Source organism: Ranitomeya imitator, chromosome 9 (assembly GCF_032444005.1).
Source record: "Ranitomeya imitator isolate aRanImi1 chromosome 9, aRanImi1.pri, whole genome shotgun sequence".
NCBI classification, from domain to species: domain Eukaryota; kingdom Metazoa; phylum Chordata; class Amphibia; order Anura; family Dendrobatidae; genus Ranitomeya; species Ranitomeya imitator.
In genome coordinates this window covers 118611208-118627568 of record NC_091290.1, presented here as the reverse complement: position 1 = coordinate 118627568, position 16361 = coordinate 118611208, and the positions used below count along the sequence as shown (strand labels likewise).

Here is a 16361-nt window from a genome sequence, read left to right as displayed (position 1 = left end):
GGCACGAATATTCTTCTCCCCAGCGAGATAATGCAGAGTAAAATGGAACCGGGAGAAAAATAAGGACCATCTGGCCTGACGAGAATTCAGCCGCTGGGCTGTGTGTAAATACACCAAATTTTTGTGATCCGTGAAAACCTGGAAGGGAAACCGTGCACCTTCCAGAAGATGTCTCCACTCTGAAAAGGCCAACTTCATTGCTAGCAACTCCCTATCCCCGATGGAGTAATTTCTCTCTGCTGATGTGAAGGTCTTAGAGAAGAAGAAGCATGGATGCTTCCGACCTTGAGCGTCCTTTTGATAGAGGACTGCTCCAGCACCAACGGATGAGGCATCCACCTCCATTAGGAATGGCTTATCCACATCGGGGCGATGTAAGATGGGAGCGCTAGCAAAATGAGACTTAACAGAAGTGAAGGCCTTGGAGACCTCTTCCGACCACAATTTGGGATTCGCTCCCTTCTTGGTGAGGGCCACCAAGGGAGCTACCAGAGTTGAGAAGTGGGGAATGAACTGGCGGTAATAATTAATGAACCCCATAAAGCGCTGCACCGCCTTAAGAGAATGGGGCTCTTGCCAGTCCATCACAGCCTGTAGTTTGGCAGGATCCATAGCCAATCCCTGGGCGGAGATGATATAGCCCAGGAACGGTAAAGACTCCTGCTCAAACATACACTTCTCCAACTTTGCATAGAGAGAGTTTGCCCGTAAGAGGTCGAAGACTCTGCCAACATCTCTCCGGTGGGAGTCAATATCTGGAGAAAAGATGAGAATATCATCCAGATAGACTACAACCGAGGTGGAAAGCATATCCCGGAAGATGTCGTTGACAAAGTCTTGGAAAATGGCTGGGGCATTACAGAGCCCGAAGGGCATCACCAGATACTCATAATGCCCATCTCTGGTGTTAAACGCCGTTTTCCATTCGTCCCCCTCACGGATGCGAATCAGGTTGTAAGCACCCCGCAGATCTAATTTAGTAAACACTCTAGCTCCCCGAAGCCTATCAAAGACCTCAGATATCAAGGGCAAAGGATACTTGTTCTTAACGGTGATAGCGTTAAGACCCCTGTAGTCTATGCATGGACGTAGTTCCCCATTCTTCTTCTGCACGAAGAAGAACCCTGCCCCAGCAGGTGACACTGACTTCCTGATGAACCCTTTTGCCAGATTCTCTTGAATGTACTGAGACATGGCCTCCGTCTCCGGGAGAGATAATGGATAAACTCGACCCCGGGGAGGCTCTGCACCAGGCAAGAGATCGATAGGACAGTCATAAGGGCGATGGGGCGGAGGGGTCTCCGCCGCCTTTTTGGAGAACACGTCTGCATAAGACCAGTATTGCTTGGGGAGAGAGGAAAGATCTGCGGGTACCTCAGTAGTAGCAACCTGAACACACTCTCGGTAACACCTACCCCCACATGATTCACCCCATCCCAGAATTCTGCCTGAGGACCACTCGATGTGAGGAGAGTGGAACCGTAACCAAGGTATCCCCAACAGGACCTCATCAATCCCCTCGGGAATGATGAGCAGAGATATAATCTCCTGATGGGATGGTGACATGGACAGAGTAAAAGGGATGGTCTGATGTGTTATCTGTGCGGGGAGTGTCGACCCATTCACCACTCGTACCGTTACTGGTTGACATAGCATAACCAGGGGTATTGCGTGACGCTGGGCGAAGGCAGAAGACATGAAATTGCCTTCCGCCCCAGAATCCACGCAGAGCCAAAAGTTATTGTCCCCTTAAAGGACAATTTGGAGGCAAACGTCGCCGTGTCTAGTGCACCTCCACCTACTACCACTAGACGCTGACGTTTCCTCGACCGCTGGTGACATCTGGTGGCAAGATGTCCTGACTGTTGGCAAACATGGCAAACCTGGAGTGCACGAGCGGTTCGGGACTTAGATCCCGCTCGAGACACTACCTTAGGTTCATGGGACTCAGGAGCCTGGACTGGAGATTCCAAAGGTTTGGCGAAGGTGGGAGCCAGCCGAAACCTCTGCCTACACTGGGCTCGCTCCAACCTCCGCTCATGAAAACGGAGGTCAATACGAGTAGACACTGTTATTAATTCTTCCAGTGTGGCGGGAATCTCCCTAGTGGCCAGGGCGTCCTTAACGTGGTCAGCCAGCCCCCTCCAAAATATAGGAATAAGAGGTTTATCCGACCACTCCAGCTCAGATGCTAGAGTGCGGAAGCGGACGGCAAAATGGCTGACCAAGGACGAGCCCTGAGTCAATGCCAACAGTTGGAGCGTCATATCATGGGTGACACGAGGTCCTAAAAAGACCTGTTTCAGAGTGCTCAGGAATAACGGAGCACTCTGCACTACATGATCGCCACGCTCCCACAGCGGCGTAGCCCACTGCAACGCCCTGTCCGACAGTAAAGATACGATAAAGCCCACCTTAGCCCGCTCTGTAGGGAAACAAGAGGCCAGAAGCTCGAGATGTATTGAGCACTGACTCACGAAACCCCTACAGGACTTACTGTCACCAGAAAATTTCTCTGGTAGCGGGAGGCGAGATAGCGTCGGTACAGAGGCGGCAGTGGACAAGGTAGCATGGCCGAGCGGTCTAAGGCACTAGTATTATGTTAAGGACCGGCGGAACGCACCAAGTATAGATGATATGAAACTAGGTGCGTTCGCAGTCCGAGGTCCACCGTGCAGGTAAAAGACCCTGCTGCTAGTAAGACGGACTATATGGCGGTACTAAGTATACACACATGGGTTAACTTCACCCTGCGTGAAGGAAGCGATCCTGTTGCGTCACAGGACCGCAGTACCGCACATAGAGCGCGAGCAAGAAGTCAGCGAACTCAACCCCTACACAGGATTGAAGTCCGATTAGACACTTGCTGGCACAACACCGCAACTGAGTGTGTAAGGAAACTTATAAAATAGAATCTATAGGCACGAGAGTGCGTGCGGTGCCGCACTGACGGACGCCACTAACCACCCAGGCTTGGGTAAGGAAAGCGCAGAGGAAGCGCACGGCGCCGTACTGGCGGGCACAGCAACAGGACGCTGTGATGTGTGTTACGTGCAGATGGCTAGTCGGGCGCTAGATAGCTACCATCATCCGTGAGCAATCAACAACTCTAGGGAGGGATACTTAGGAGCTTTCATCCATCGACATACATCCATCTACACACACACATAATATCAAGACAATACTAGCGCATGGCCGTGCAGTCATGCGCAGTTTATATAGCTGCAGCACAGGAAACAGCTACAGAAGTTTTGCCCTTTCAGGACCTCTATGTTCTATTTTAATTCATGTTTTGTTTATTTAGGTTTTGTCTGGTTATATAAGTGATACAGCGTCTATCTTTGGGCTTTATATGTCGAGATACCAGTTGCACCACCGGTTGAATATTCCTCACAAACAGACTACTCCGGAGCAATATATGTCAAGATACCATCTGCGCCACCATTTGAATACTCCTGATAAGTGGACAACATCGGAAGCAAGAGATCTTAGTGGAAATGTTATACGGCATATTAAAATTGGGACTTCTTGGAATACGGCCATCAGTGTGACACTTCCTCTATGTATCCAATTAAAAACTACATGCATACTAATGGATATTTATTATTGCATGAAAACTCTGCTGTTTCCATTGGGAGAAGGGTTTTTATCACTAAGACAATTTTTGATCGTTTTAAAGTGATTATAATGAGTTAGAAATTTCTTTGTTTATTCCACTGAAGGACTTATTTATTGTGATAAACGTGTACTCAGTATATAACAACTTTAATAGATGGTTAACATCAAGATTAATAAATTTAAGTAACGAGGGGGGAGATATAAATATATATAATTATGAGTAAGCCTCTTCAGAGCCCTTAGCAGCCTAACAGTTTTAGCTATTACCGTATATGATATATGGATCAGAGGCTTTGGCTTCTTTGAGAATAGTCATTTTCTGGGAGGTCTGACGTGAGGGATAACCTTATTATGTGTTGAATGTATGTTACGGTTGAAGAATTCGAGTGAAGTATGTGAGTGTTAATAATATGTTATATTGTGTATATGGGTCAAGTTTGTGTTGTGAATAATATTGAGACAATATGGGTATTTGTATGATTGTATATGCTAGTTGATACCGTTTTAAGTATGTATTACACGGTACTTATTGTACTGTTGTAACCCCAATAAATTCACTTTTATTTACGTTCGGAACACTACCTCTATTCTTTTCACTTCACTAACGTTTATACCATATTTATAATTTTTTGTGGTTTTGGATACACTGGTAAGATCTGAGTTGTCGGACGGTGGCCTGGTCCTCCCTCTATCTGCAGTAGGGGTGGGCTTTGCCCCGATCTCTTCTCAGTGAAATTAACCATATAGTTCACTTGTATTTTAAGCCTCACATTTTATTATTTATTTAAAATTGTAAGAGGCTTTCTATGGTACTTATGTTTCTACTCACCTTTATTTATCCTTAATTCACTTTTTTTATGTGTAAGGTTTCATCCAACCTCATTTCACTGCTGGATTTGTCCTAGCCATATTATGTAGCAGATGCCTTGTGGGCGTCATTGTGGTATCAATGACGCCCACAGTCATTTGTGACTGGCACATCATCATTTTAATGAGTTGCACATGCACTTTGGGTCCATCTAGTATGGTATATATTATGAATATATGTGCTTTTCTCAATAATGGTTGGATGTTCTTATTTGTATATAAGGTTTGTAGTCTTGTGATGTGGTGGTTTCGATATTTGGGTATATTAGTGGTCTTATTACTACTATTTCTTTCTTCTCTTTCTGACAGGCTGTTAGTTTATAGCTTTTTATAAGCCTTAGTGGTATAGGAAATTAGGCCCTAGGCTGTGTGTTTTAGTATCACGTCTGTATGATATATTAATGTCTGATTATAGAGTTCGGTTATTAGTGCCCTCCGGGTTATGTTAGGTTATTGAGATTAGACAGCCGATATGAATGTTACTATGTGTGTGCAGCATTTCCACTTACCTGACAGAGTACCAGTCTGGCACATTGCCTGTTACATCTGACAATTTGGGATTGTTCCATGAATGTGTGTTGGTTACTATGGTAGCGACTTGTTTGGGTTGTGGGCCTCTGCCTGGGTTTAATATATGATAGCCTATGGCGGCGTTTTGGTTGGTTGTGGGGCGGTGATCATGTAAATTATGAGTAGCTCCGTTTATGTCCCGTATGAATGTGTGCTAGTTACTATGGCAGCGGTTTGGAGTGATTAGGGGGCGGTGACTATGACGTCTGAGTAGCTCCACCTTTGTCTTGGGCGACATACTATATATTTGGTTATACCTAATCTGGTTCCATCGCGTAATTATTAGAATGGTTGGATTTGGTTATATTGTCGGACCACTGCTTTTCTTCTGTCAGGTGTATACTTACTGAATGAGTCTGTACCTTGCCTCCGTGTATGTACTTTGGTCATCATGGTAGCGGAGTGATTGGCTGGTGGGGCGGAGAGGACGTGACGTATGAGAAGTCACGCCTCGGTCTTGAGTAACACGATTGGTCTCGACATATGGGATGTGATCTCTTTATAATTCCCTTCAAAGCATTAGATCTTGTTATGGTCTGTGATCATCGCTGCCCCATTGCTATAAATTGTAGGTAATTTGGGATGTTGAGAGCGGACATGGTGAGGTTTCAAGGGCGGATACGAATATGTGTTTACAATAGAAACCTCCGCCCATTGTACTTTTGATTGGACACTGATCATTTATAACCTGTGAGTCCCATCGCCTTAGACACACCCCCAGGAAGAAGCATCACGCGAAACGCGCGTCGGGGTTTTGCGGATACAGCACGCCACTGGGCAGAGCATTTTAGGAGAAGGCACGGAGCAGGTAATATGTATGGGAGACGGGACATACCGCTTATTACATTATAGCCATACGGCTTAGACCAGAGGTGTTGCATATAGAAGCGGTTATTATTGCTCTAGCCTCCAGTAGTATGATACATAGTGTGGTTTTGGCCCACACGGCCTTTATTTAGTGATGGCTCTAACATATTCATAGTCTTTCAGAGGTTTACAGACTGATTACATGATTAATTTCCACACTTAAATTATATTTACCAGGCTTTAGTATCTTTATGTTTGCTGACCGCAATATGGGTTGTTTTTTGAGGCATCTTGTTTATGTTTATATATATGTGTGTTTTGTATTTTAAGTGTTAAATAAAAGGATTTGGTTTTATATAAAAAAATGTATTTCAGTGGCACTTCTTGGATCACAGCTTAATATCTGTGTTCCTGATATGATATAACTGTTATATGAGGTGTTGCCCACTCCCCAGTAGGGGTTATGGGCTTGGGCGTTATGCTTACCTTTCAGGACCTGCCAAAAGGACCAATGGGATGTGCTGCAGTACCTGAGCATGTGACCCTCGATCTCCAACGGGAGATCTTGCCCTGGGCATGCTCAGTGTGTGCAAATAAGGACTTAGTCCCAGAGAAGCCCGCTCGCCGCAGATCAGTGCAGGGTACAACAGGAGAGCCAGAAAAGGCAGCAGTAACCCTTTGCACAGAATCAGTCCCAGCAAGACGCTGGGAGCGACGCCTCCGCTGAGCAGAGCCCACTGCGGCCGAAGCAGAATGGGAGACTGCAGCAGACACGGATCGAGATTCCCCCTGTGCAGCAGAGGAAACTCGACTCCTAACAGATGGGAATATAAAAAAAGTTATGGCTCTTGGAATAAGTGGAGTAAAAAATTAAAGAGCAAAAAATGGAAGATAGCAAGATCATGAATATTCTATCAATATTCTCACAAACAAAGAGTATCTAGCTGAATAAGACAGATGCACCTAAGTGTCATGAAATAAACCAAAAGAAAAATGCTGCTACAAAATATCTAACAAATATATCCACTTGTGCCCACATATCTACTGCAGAATATTCCCTAATAGTTAACATACACAACAGATAGAAGTGTATAGAAGTCAAACTTTGATAGTAATAATGTGGAGCCCTGTTAGGTGTCTGCTCCCAACGCGCGTTTCCCCCGGCTTCGTCAGGGTGAGTGTCAAACAATTTTATTTTTTTCAGATCTGAAAAATGACAATTCTTGCAGCATTTTTCACCCAAAGTAACGAGAAAGGAAAAATACGCAACAAAAACGTATGTCAAAAATGTGGCAATACCACACATATTTTACAAAGCATTTTTAATTCCAACACATTGGGATTTGCAGCGTAATTTTCTGCTGCAAATCTAGAAGTGTGCAAATAGCCACAAGAAGAAATGGAAATGACCTATTAACAAGAATTATGTGAATAGTATCAGTCAAAGTCCGGACCTCATTCGAAGGGAAAGGCTGTGGAGAGACTTCAAGAGAACGAGTGTCCACGATGAAAAATCAATTACAGTAGTTCAGGAACAAGAAAAATGGAGTAATAACCTATTTTTTAGTTACGTGTTTTATTCAAACCTGCACAATAACTTCTCCTATATGTTAAAGTAGGTTTCCAGAGAACAAAAAATAATTGTAAAGAGTTCATGCTATTTTCAAAATAAAAAGCAGTAATACTTCCCCATACCTGTCCGCTACAGCTCCCGTTTCACTGCTTATCTGTCAGGGACTGGATAAGAATTGAACCTGGAGATGAATGTAATTATTGGTCTTCCTCTCCAAATAATCTGACCCTTATTCTATGCCTAGAAACTGTTGCAATTAAAGTAGGGGTGTACATAGACATCATGGGTTTCCTTAATAGAAGTCCCAATTTTGCCCCATTCCCACATAAAAAATATATTCAGCGGATCATATATCACAGCTTTACAACCCATAGAAAATAATTTTGCTCCTATTGATGACCCTTAGTGTTCCATGCAATAAGATACCCCTTTCATGGCCTCCATAAAGTTTGATGCCAAAAAAGTTTCCCCCAAATATAGTACGGTACTCCAACACTGAATTTTTCCAAAGTACCCTCCACACACACAGTATAATGATCATACAGTACCCCTCCTGTGCATAGTATGAAACCCCTACAGTGACCCCAACATAGTACGATGCCCCCCACACACAGTAGGATGGCCCAGAAAACCCTACACACAATATGTTAGCTCTTTATACAGTATAATAGCTCTCATACTCCTTCACGCACTATGAACCCCACATAACCCTTCACACTGTACAAGGGCCCGAACACAGTATACTGGCCCACACTCCCACTCCAAACATTATAATCAGCCCCACATAGCCCTCCAAACAGTATAATGACAGCACAAAACCCTCCACACAGTATTATGGACCACAACACACTCTACACACTGTATAGTGCCCACATACAATATAATGGCTCCCACTAGTCCACCAAACAGTATAATAGCTCCCTATATAGCCCTCCAAACAGTATAATAGCTCCCACATAGCCCTCCTAATAGTATAATGGACTCCACATAGCCCTCCAAACAGCATAATGACCCCCACATAGCCTTCTAAAAAGAAAGTGGCCCCCACATAGCCCTCCAAACAGTAGAATGGCCCCCACATAGTCCTCCAAACAGTATAATGGCCTTCGACATAGCCCTCTTAATAGTATATTTTTTTCTCAGACTATGTCCAAAGAAAAAATTAGAGAGGGTGCATGGCCCAATAGACAAAAATTGGTTTGAGTGCCTCCGATGTTCTGTTGGATCGAACTCGGACCAAAGATACGTTGGTCTGCATGAGCCCTTGATATGTTTTTACATAAAGACAGAAGAGCAGGAATTCCTCATGTCTGTGTGTACTGTGCATGGAAAATATCATAGAAGCTAGTCTTCACCCACTAAGCTGCACATCTACAGTTTATTGGGTCCTATAGAAAAAAAAGATTAGTCCTCAGCACTTAATTATAGTAATCAGAAAGGGGTTCATAAATAGTAATAATCATGCATAATCCCCCTCTCTATCAGAGAACCCTGATGTGCCAAATAGCAGAACGCCACCAATATATTGTTCCCTACAAAAATATATTGTACAAGCACCTGGCTGGGAACCCCCAATCTGTTGGCCCTATTGCTGCTATGGCTGCAGCACTCATTCACCGTCTAACTTGGAGACAACAGAAATTAGAGAGTCTGCAGAGGGGAAAATTGGTGAAAATACAGGATGCAAATAATATAATAGTAAGAAATTGTATTTCAGTCAAGCACAGTAAAGTCATTTTTTTTTATGCGAAGGCTGTGTGTACAAGAAATGTAGGAAGACACGTTTCAAAAATGTGTCCTGGCTAAGTCATGACCGTTTTCTCTCCACTTTCGTAACTTGACGTGCATGGTGTAAATGGCTCTAATTTCGTAAATGGGTACAAAAGACGGGCAAAGGTAAATGGTTAAATATGGTGTTAAACTTTCAACACATTTTTAAAGCTATTTTGAATTATTTTAGAAAATAATTCACAAATTTCTTTATTCAAGTCGAGACAGACGATGGACCCTCCGAAACATCACCTCCAATGGGAATAAGGAGGCAAAAGCCCGAAACTGAAAGACTCGTACAAACATCGAGCACAAAACACATAGTCCAAAAATATCAACTTCAGCCAATACATTTTAAGAGGAGGTATTTTAAATAACCAAGAGGTCCAATGGGATTTTGTAGGAATATAAAAATCATCTATGATACAATCCAAGTGTTAAAGTAAATAATATTCAATAACATAATGACTTACCTATAAAGAATAGAGAAAGATAAAAGCAGCAAGCTCCGTGTAGAAACATTGTCAACTAATGCTGCTATTCTAGCTTTCTGCATTGTGCCTAAGGGATTTAGTGGGAGTGATACTGACAGAAGGCTTTACCGGTGATCAGGCGGATAAACTTGTTTAAGAAATATATTTTGTCCAATTGGCAAGAAAAATACAAAGCTGAAAAATAGCTGAAAGTGAGAGAAGGAAGAAGAAAGAAAATCATATCCGATAACAAAATATTCTCATTTGTGTGTGTGCTCAGGTAGGAGCTGTGCACTTTTTCAAGCCTTTTTGGGCAATTTATGGGAATCTTAAGATCTGGACCCATACCGATTAGCTTGCAATTAACCCCTTCATGATCGGAATTTTTTTTGTATTTTTGCCTTTTTTTGTTTTTTTGCTCCCCTCTTTCCCAGAGCCATACCTTTTTTATTTTTCCGTCAATATTGCCATGTGTGGGCTTATATTTTGCGGGAGGAGTTGTACTTTTGAACGATGTCATTGGTTTTACCGTGTCATATACTAGAAAACAGGAAACAAAATTCCAAGTGCGGCGAAATTGCAAAAAAAAAAGTGCAATCCCACACTTGTTTTTTGTTTGGCTTTTTTGCTAGGTTCACTAAATGCTAAATCAGACCTCCCATTATGATTCTCCAGGTCATTACGAGTTCATAGACACCAAACATGTCTAGGTTATTTTTTATCTAAGTGGTGAAAAAAAATTCCAAAGTTTATTAAGAAAAAAAAGTGCACCATTTTCCGAGACCCGTAGTGTCTCCATTTTTCATGAACTGGGATTGGGTGAGGTCTTATTTTGTGTGTGCTGAGCTGACATTTTTAATTATACCATATTTGTGCAGATTTGATCGCCCATTATTGCATTTTAATGCAATGTCAAGGCGACCAAAAAAACGTAATTCTGGCATTTTTCTTTCTTTCTCGCTACGCCGTTTGGCAATCAGGTTATTCCTTTTTTGATAGATCGGCAATACTGAATGCGGCGATATCAAATATGTGTATGTTTGATTTTATTTTTATTGTTTTATTTTGAATGGAGCGAAAGGGGTGTGATTTGAACTTTTATGTTTTTTTATTTTTTTTCATATTTTAATCACATTTGTTTTTACTTTTAGCATGCTTCAATAGCCTCCATGGAAGATTAGAAGCTGCCATAACTTGATCGGTTCTGCTACATAGAGGCGATGCTCAGATCGCCTCTATGCAGCAGAATTACAGACCTGCTATGAGCACTGACCACAAAGTGGCGCTCATAGCAATCCAGCATCAACAACCATAGAGGTCTCAAGGAGACCTCTGGTTGTCATGCTGATGTACCGCTGACCCTCGATCGCATGATGGGGGTCAGGGGTGAGCGTGTTTCCTGCCCGCTGGCCGGAAGCGCTTGTTAAATGCCGCTGTCAGAGTTTGACAGCAGCATTTAACTAGTTAATAGGAGTGGGCAGATCGAGATTCCACCCATGCCTATTGCGGGCACATGTCAGCTGTTAAAAACAGCTGACATGTTGCAGCTTTGAGGTGGGCTCACCACCGGAGCCCATCTCAAAGCGGGGATACTGACGTTGGACGTACTATCCCTTCTGACGTCAGAAAGGGGTTAAAAAAGACATATTAAATAATGATAACATGTTTAATTATCTAGTGCAAAAAGAGCCCAAAATGCAACGTTTAAAAAATTTAGCACACCATGCACCTGCATGCTTTGAACTGAAGACTGGTTCAAGTCTTAATAAATCCCCCTACCTCTCACACGAGTGTTACGTCCTCCTACGAGACCTGAAGTTAGAATGTCACAATGGATAATGAATCGTAGGTCCTCTTTAGAGATGGTGTGATTTGTGTCCTATTTTATATACCGTAGATTTCATGCAGCTATTGGAATTGGGAGTAGAAGATGGTGTGTTCTGTCTGTAATACTTTCGTGAGTGTTTATTTGCTTGTCCTTATTCCTATTTAGTAGGCTTATTCCTCTCCTTCTCTATCTTCTTCCCTATTTGTGGTGTGTTTTTGTATGATAGTGATTTTCAGTTATCCCTGTATGTATTTGTGTCTTGTTTCCTTTACACTTCTGTCCCATGACTAATGAGGAAAGGGAGGGGACAGATTAGAGTTCAACAGGAACATAGTAAGGTTGAAGACCCAGGCCTCTCTACCATCAAGAGTACCCCGGGGTCAGGGATAGTGAGGGTTTCACTTCCAGGTACTGTTTTAGCCTCCTCTCCCTTACTTCATACCGTCACATTGTGAAACCACCCATTTGTGTTCTAGATCACTCTTTTATTGTATTCTAAAAAAGTCTGAATTATGCTTTTTGCAACACCAAGATTATGTTTTCCTTCTAAAATGGTATTTAAAAGGGTATTCCCATCCCTAAAATCGTATCCCACTATGTAGCAGGTGTAATAATAATAACATTAGCAAATACCTCCAATTACAAATGTAGTACAGTTCTTCTGATTTGCTTACTCCGTGTGCAGGTCATTGCAGTAGCTTAGGTATCCAAGGTCGCGACCTGTAACAATTACGTAGGTACTAAGGAATCTGATAGCGTGGGATAAAACTAGTTTGAAAACAAAGCTGCAGCAAAAATATGTATTTAATAAAATAGAAATGCAAACAGAACTAACATAGATATTCCTGCAATTGAAACGAGGTGCACAGCACAATATAGTAAATCACAGCAAACTGAATAGCGGGGTGCGACCGCTAATACGAACCAGCCCAGCAAGGATATGACACAGGAGTTCAGGAGACTCTTAAGAGGAAGTCCAGTAAAGATATTAGTGCAAATGCACACAGTACTTAAAGGTGGAAGTCCAGCAAGGATATTAGTGGGAAAGCACACAGTACTTAAACAAGGAAGTCCAGCAATAACTTGATCACACGTGTACACGGCACTTGTTTGTGGAATGTCGAATAATACCCTGATGGAACTTCGACAGGGGAAGGTCTTCTAAAGGTACCTTTAAGGGCTGACAAGTCCCGCACCATAGCCCAACAGACACAGTCCAGTAAATATAAAGCAGTTAACTCTTCTTACTGACCGCAGCAGTCCCAGAGGCAAGAGGCAGCACCCAAGTATTCTGGGCAATAGACAATCCCGGTCAGGATCCAGGAGCACACAGAAGATGGAAGGCAGCTGAACGTGGCGAGGCAGACCACCGAATAACGAGCAGCAGCAGCAGGGAGTTCACCAGCAAACAGAAAGACGCCCAGGAGCCAACAGCACAAAATACTCAGGCAAGGAGGAACACATGACCCGGACTTAAATAACAGGACAGACAGGAAGCTCCATGACAGGGCGATATACAAGACTCCATCTTGGATAAGGACAAACAGGCTCAAAGGAAAATCCGGAATCCTTACACACAGGAAATTTGGTCAAAGTTGAAGGAAAAATGAATGCAGCATGTTATCAGCAAATACAGGTGGCAAATTTGCACTCATCAGCCTGGAAGCTGCGCATGGGATGTACTTGGATGTTCCAACATGACAATGATCCAAAACACAAGGCCAAGTCGACCTGTCATTGGCTACAGCAGAACAAAGTGAAGGTTTTGGAGTGGCCATCTCAGTCTGCTGACCTCAATATCATTGAGCCACTCTGGGGAGATCTCAAGCGCGCAGTTCATGCTAGATAGCCCAGGAATTTACAGGAACAGGTACATGAGTAAGCCAAAAGGGAAAGAGTCCTGTGGACAGATGAGAACAAGTGAGAACACTGATTGACTGTTTTCTTCCTATGCACAATGTACACAAAAAGCAGCCAATCAGCAGTGTGGGCGGAGTTATAGTGGTTTTATTAAAACAAAATGCTGTTCTGCAGTCACCAGTGTCTGCAGTGGTGACTGATGTATAGTCATGAATGTCATCCCACCAAAAGTGTGATTTCCTATTCCAGTCACCTTAACGCTGCAGACAATCACTGACCTCAGTAGTCAGGTGACTGGAGAACAGTCCTGCCAGAAATCATCAGGGAAGACTGCGCTAATTTGACCATTGATTTATTTTTCTGGATTATTTCACTTGAATATCTTAGTTTCTGCTCCAAAAAGTAAACACAACAACAAATAAAATGAATATAGCGAAGAGGTACAAAACTAAGAAGAGACGATCAACCACCAGAGCAACAGTGTGCCAGTCTGATGTTTCATGATCTTCGCTGTCAGAGTGGATCAACTTCTGGTGAATAATCTCAACTTCTGACAGTATCGTCTTCAACAACTGTATCTCCAAGGTGTTTTTACCATCTTTCGATATATTATTCCTTGTCCCAGTCATATTCATACTGATTTGTGCACTGCCGTTATTATCTAAGACAAAAACAAGAAATTGTGTGTCATTTGGTACGGTAACATCAGATTTATCATTTTAAAAAACAAAGTGGAACATGGCTGAGAATTTGGCTAATAAACACCTGTCCTGAGCTTTTAGCCAATAGCATCTACAAGATGGAAACATCTTTCAAGGTTTTGGCTATCATATAGTTTTGTGTAATTGCCGAATGTCAGCTGTGAAATCTGTATCACAGGTCCTTAAAGAGGTAAGAAATGGCCAACTTTTGCTCTTATTTTATTCCCGCCACTCCCCTGAGTGTTCAGTTTTTTTTCTATTTTTGAAATCCTCCATACGGTTCCAGAGATATGGACCTTTTCTTTTTTGTATGGTCTCTACAAGGGGCGTGGCTTACTGGATCCTCTAGGGCGTGTGTCAAGCCTGTTCTACATATTTACCCTGTGAGCCACGCCCCCCTTGTAGAGACCAGAAAAATCAGCACTAAAAAAGGAACCATATGGCAGATTAAAAATAAATAAATACTCAGGGAAACAGTGGGAACAGAAGAAGAGCAAAAATTGTCCCACTTTAGAGGGGACATAATAACTTTGAAAAAAAACTTTATTTTTCCAAATGCAAATGTGTTGCTCCTCCAATTGAAGCCCTTTTTAAAAACTATTTTTTAAATCTGATTTTCAGTGTTAAATGTATTGTTTAAAAAAAATAGAAATGTGTTTTATTTTTTTCCTTGTTACAAAAATCTATATTAAAAATGAAAAAAAATATACTCCAACTTCCTGTTTCAGGAAACAACACATGTATCATAATGAGCAGACTCTCACTTTATTTTTTATATAAAAACAAAAACAAAAAAAAAACCAGGTTCCTCGCATCATGTTCTCATTCACTTTATGCAGTTAATAGCCCTCTGTGTCTGTACTGCTACATACTTAGGCAGTTAACTGGTTCATGCAGCTTTACATGAACACCCGAGCCTTACACTATGGCCGGTCCGAATAACTAAAGCAATTGTTACCATCCACCTCTCGTGTCTCCCCTTTTCCTCATAGTTTGTAAGCTTGCGAGCAGGGCCCTCATTCCTCCTGGTATCTGTTTTGAACTGTATTTCTGTTATGCTGTAATGTCTATTGTCTGTACAAGTCCCCTCTATAATTTGTAAAGCGCTGCGGAATATGTTGGCGCTATATAAATAAAAATTATTATTATTATTATTATTATTATATTGAAGAGTCATTAAGTGTGTGCAAAGATTATTGTGAATGGAGAGAGGAGCAGGGTCAGTTGTGACATTATCTACGTGATTGGTGGATCTTGTGTAATCAGCTGTGTATAGAGGCATTACCGGTCATTGTGATCCTGCCTCTGCTGATAAGGAGCCTGCTGAAAACTCTTTCTGAATAGATAGGAAAAATACCCCAGTGGCCACTGTCAGAATTGTTCATTTTGTTTTTCAATAAAGATTGTAATATGAAAGTAAATCGCTATTTAAAAAAATAATACATGTAACACAAAAATCTGTTTAAACTGTAGGTCATTTTCTGATGACAGTGTCCCTTTAACCAGTAGATGCAATAGAATCAGTAGACTTGGACCAAGGCCTGTTTATGGACTGGGCTTCAGCAAGGCACTATTCACACTTCAGTTTTTTGAGCATGTTTTGTATATCTGTCAATATGTGTAAGTGTTTAGAAAAGTATTATCTGATTATTTTCTATATACAGTGGGGCAAAAAAGTATTTAGTCAGTCAGCAATAGTGCAAGTTCCACCACTTAAAAAGATGAGAGGCGTCTGTAATTTACATCATAGGTAGACCTCAACTATGGGAGACAAACTGAGAAAAAAAAATCCAGAAAATCACATTGTCTGTTTTTTTAACATTTTATTTGCATATTATGGTGGAAAATAAGTATTTGGTCAGAAACAAACAATCAAGATTTCTGTCTCTCACAGACCTGTAACTTCTTCTTTAAGAGTCTCCTCTTTCCTCCACTCATTACCTGTAGTAATGGCACCTGTTTAAACTTGTTATCAGTATAAAAAAAACACCTGTGCACACCCTCAAACAGTCTGACTCCAAACTCCACTATGGTGAAGACCAAAGAGCTGTCAAAGGACACCAGAAACAAAATTGTAGCCCTGCACCAGGCTGGGAAGACTGAATCTGCAATAGCCAACCAGCTTGGAGTGAAGAAATCAACAGTGGGAGCAATAATTAGAAAATGGAAGACATACAAGACCACTGATAATCTCCCTCGATCTGGGGCTCCACGCAAAATCCCACCCCGTGGGGTCAGAATGATCACAAGAACGGTGAGCAAAAATCCCAGAACCACGTGGGGGGACCTAGTGA

At 42.1% G+C, this 16361-nt stretch overlaps 1 protein-coding gene across 2 annotated transcripts in view; it reads right to left on the bottom strand.

Moving 5' to 3' along the window:
* Nucleotides 1–9720, bottom strand: part of LOC138648770 (5-hydroxytryptamine receptor 3C-like) — a 55265-nt gene extending 45545 nt beyond the window's left edge. For both annotated transcript variants that reach the window (XR_011315188.1, XM_069738654.1), the window contains exon 1: nt 9679–9720. The gene's annotated coding sequence lies outside the window, so the exon portion shown is untranslated. The remainder of the gene's footprint in view (nt 1–9678) is intronic.
* Nucleotides 9721–16361: the final 6641 nt, after the last annotated feature.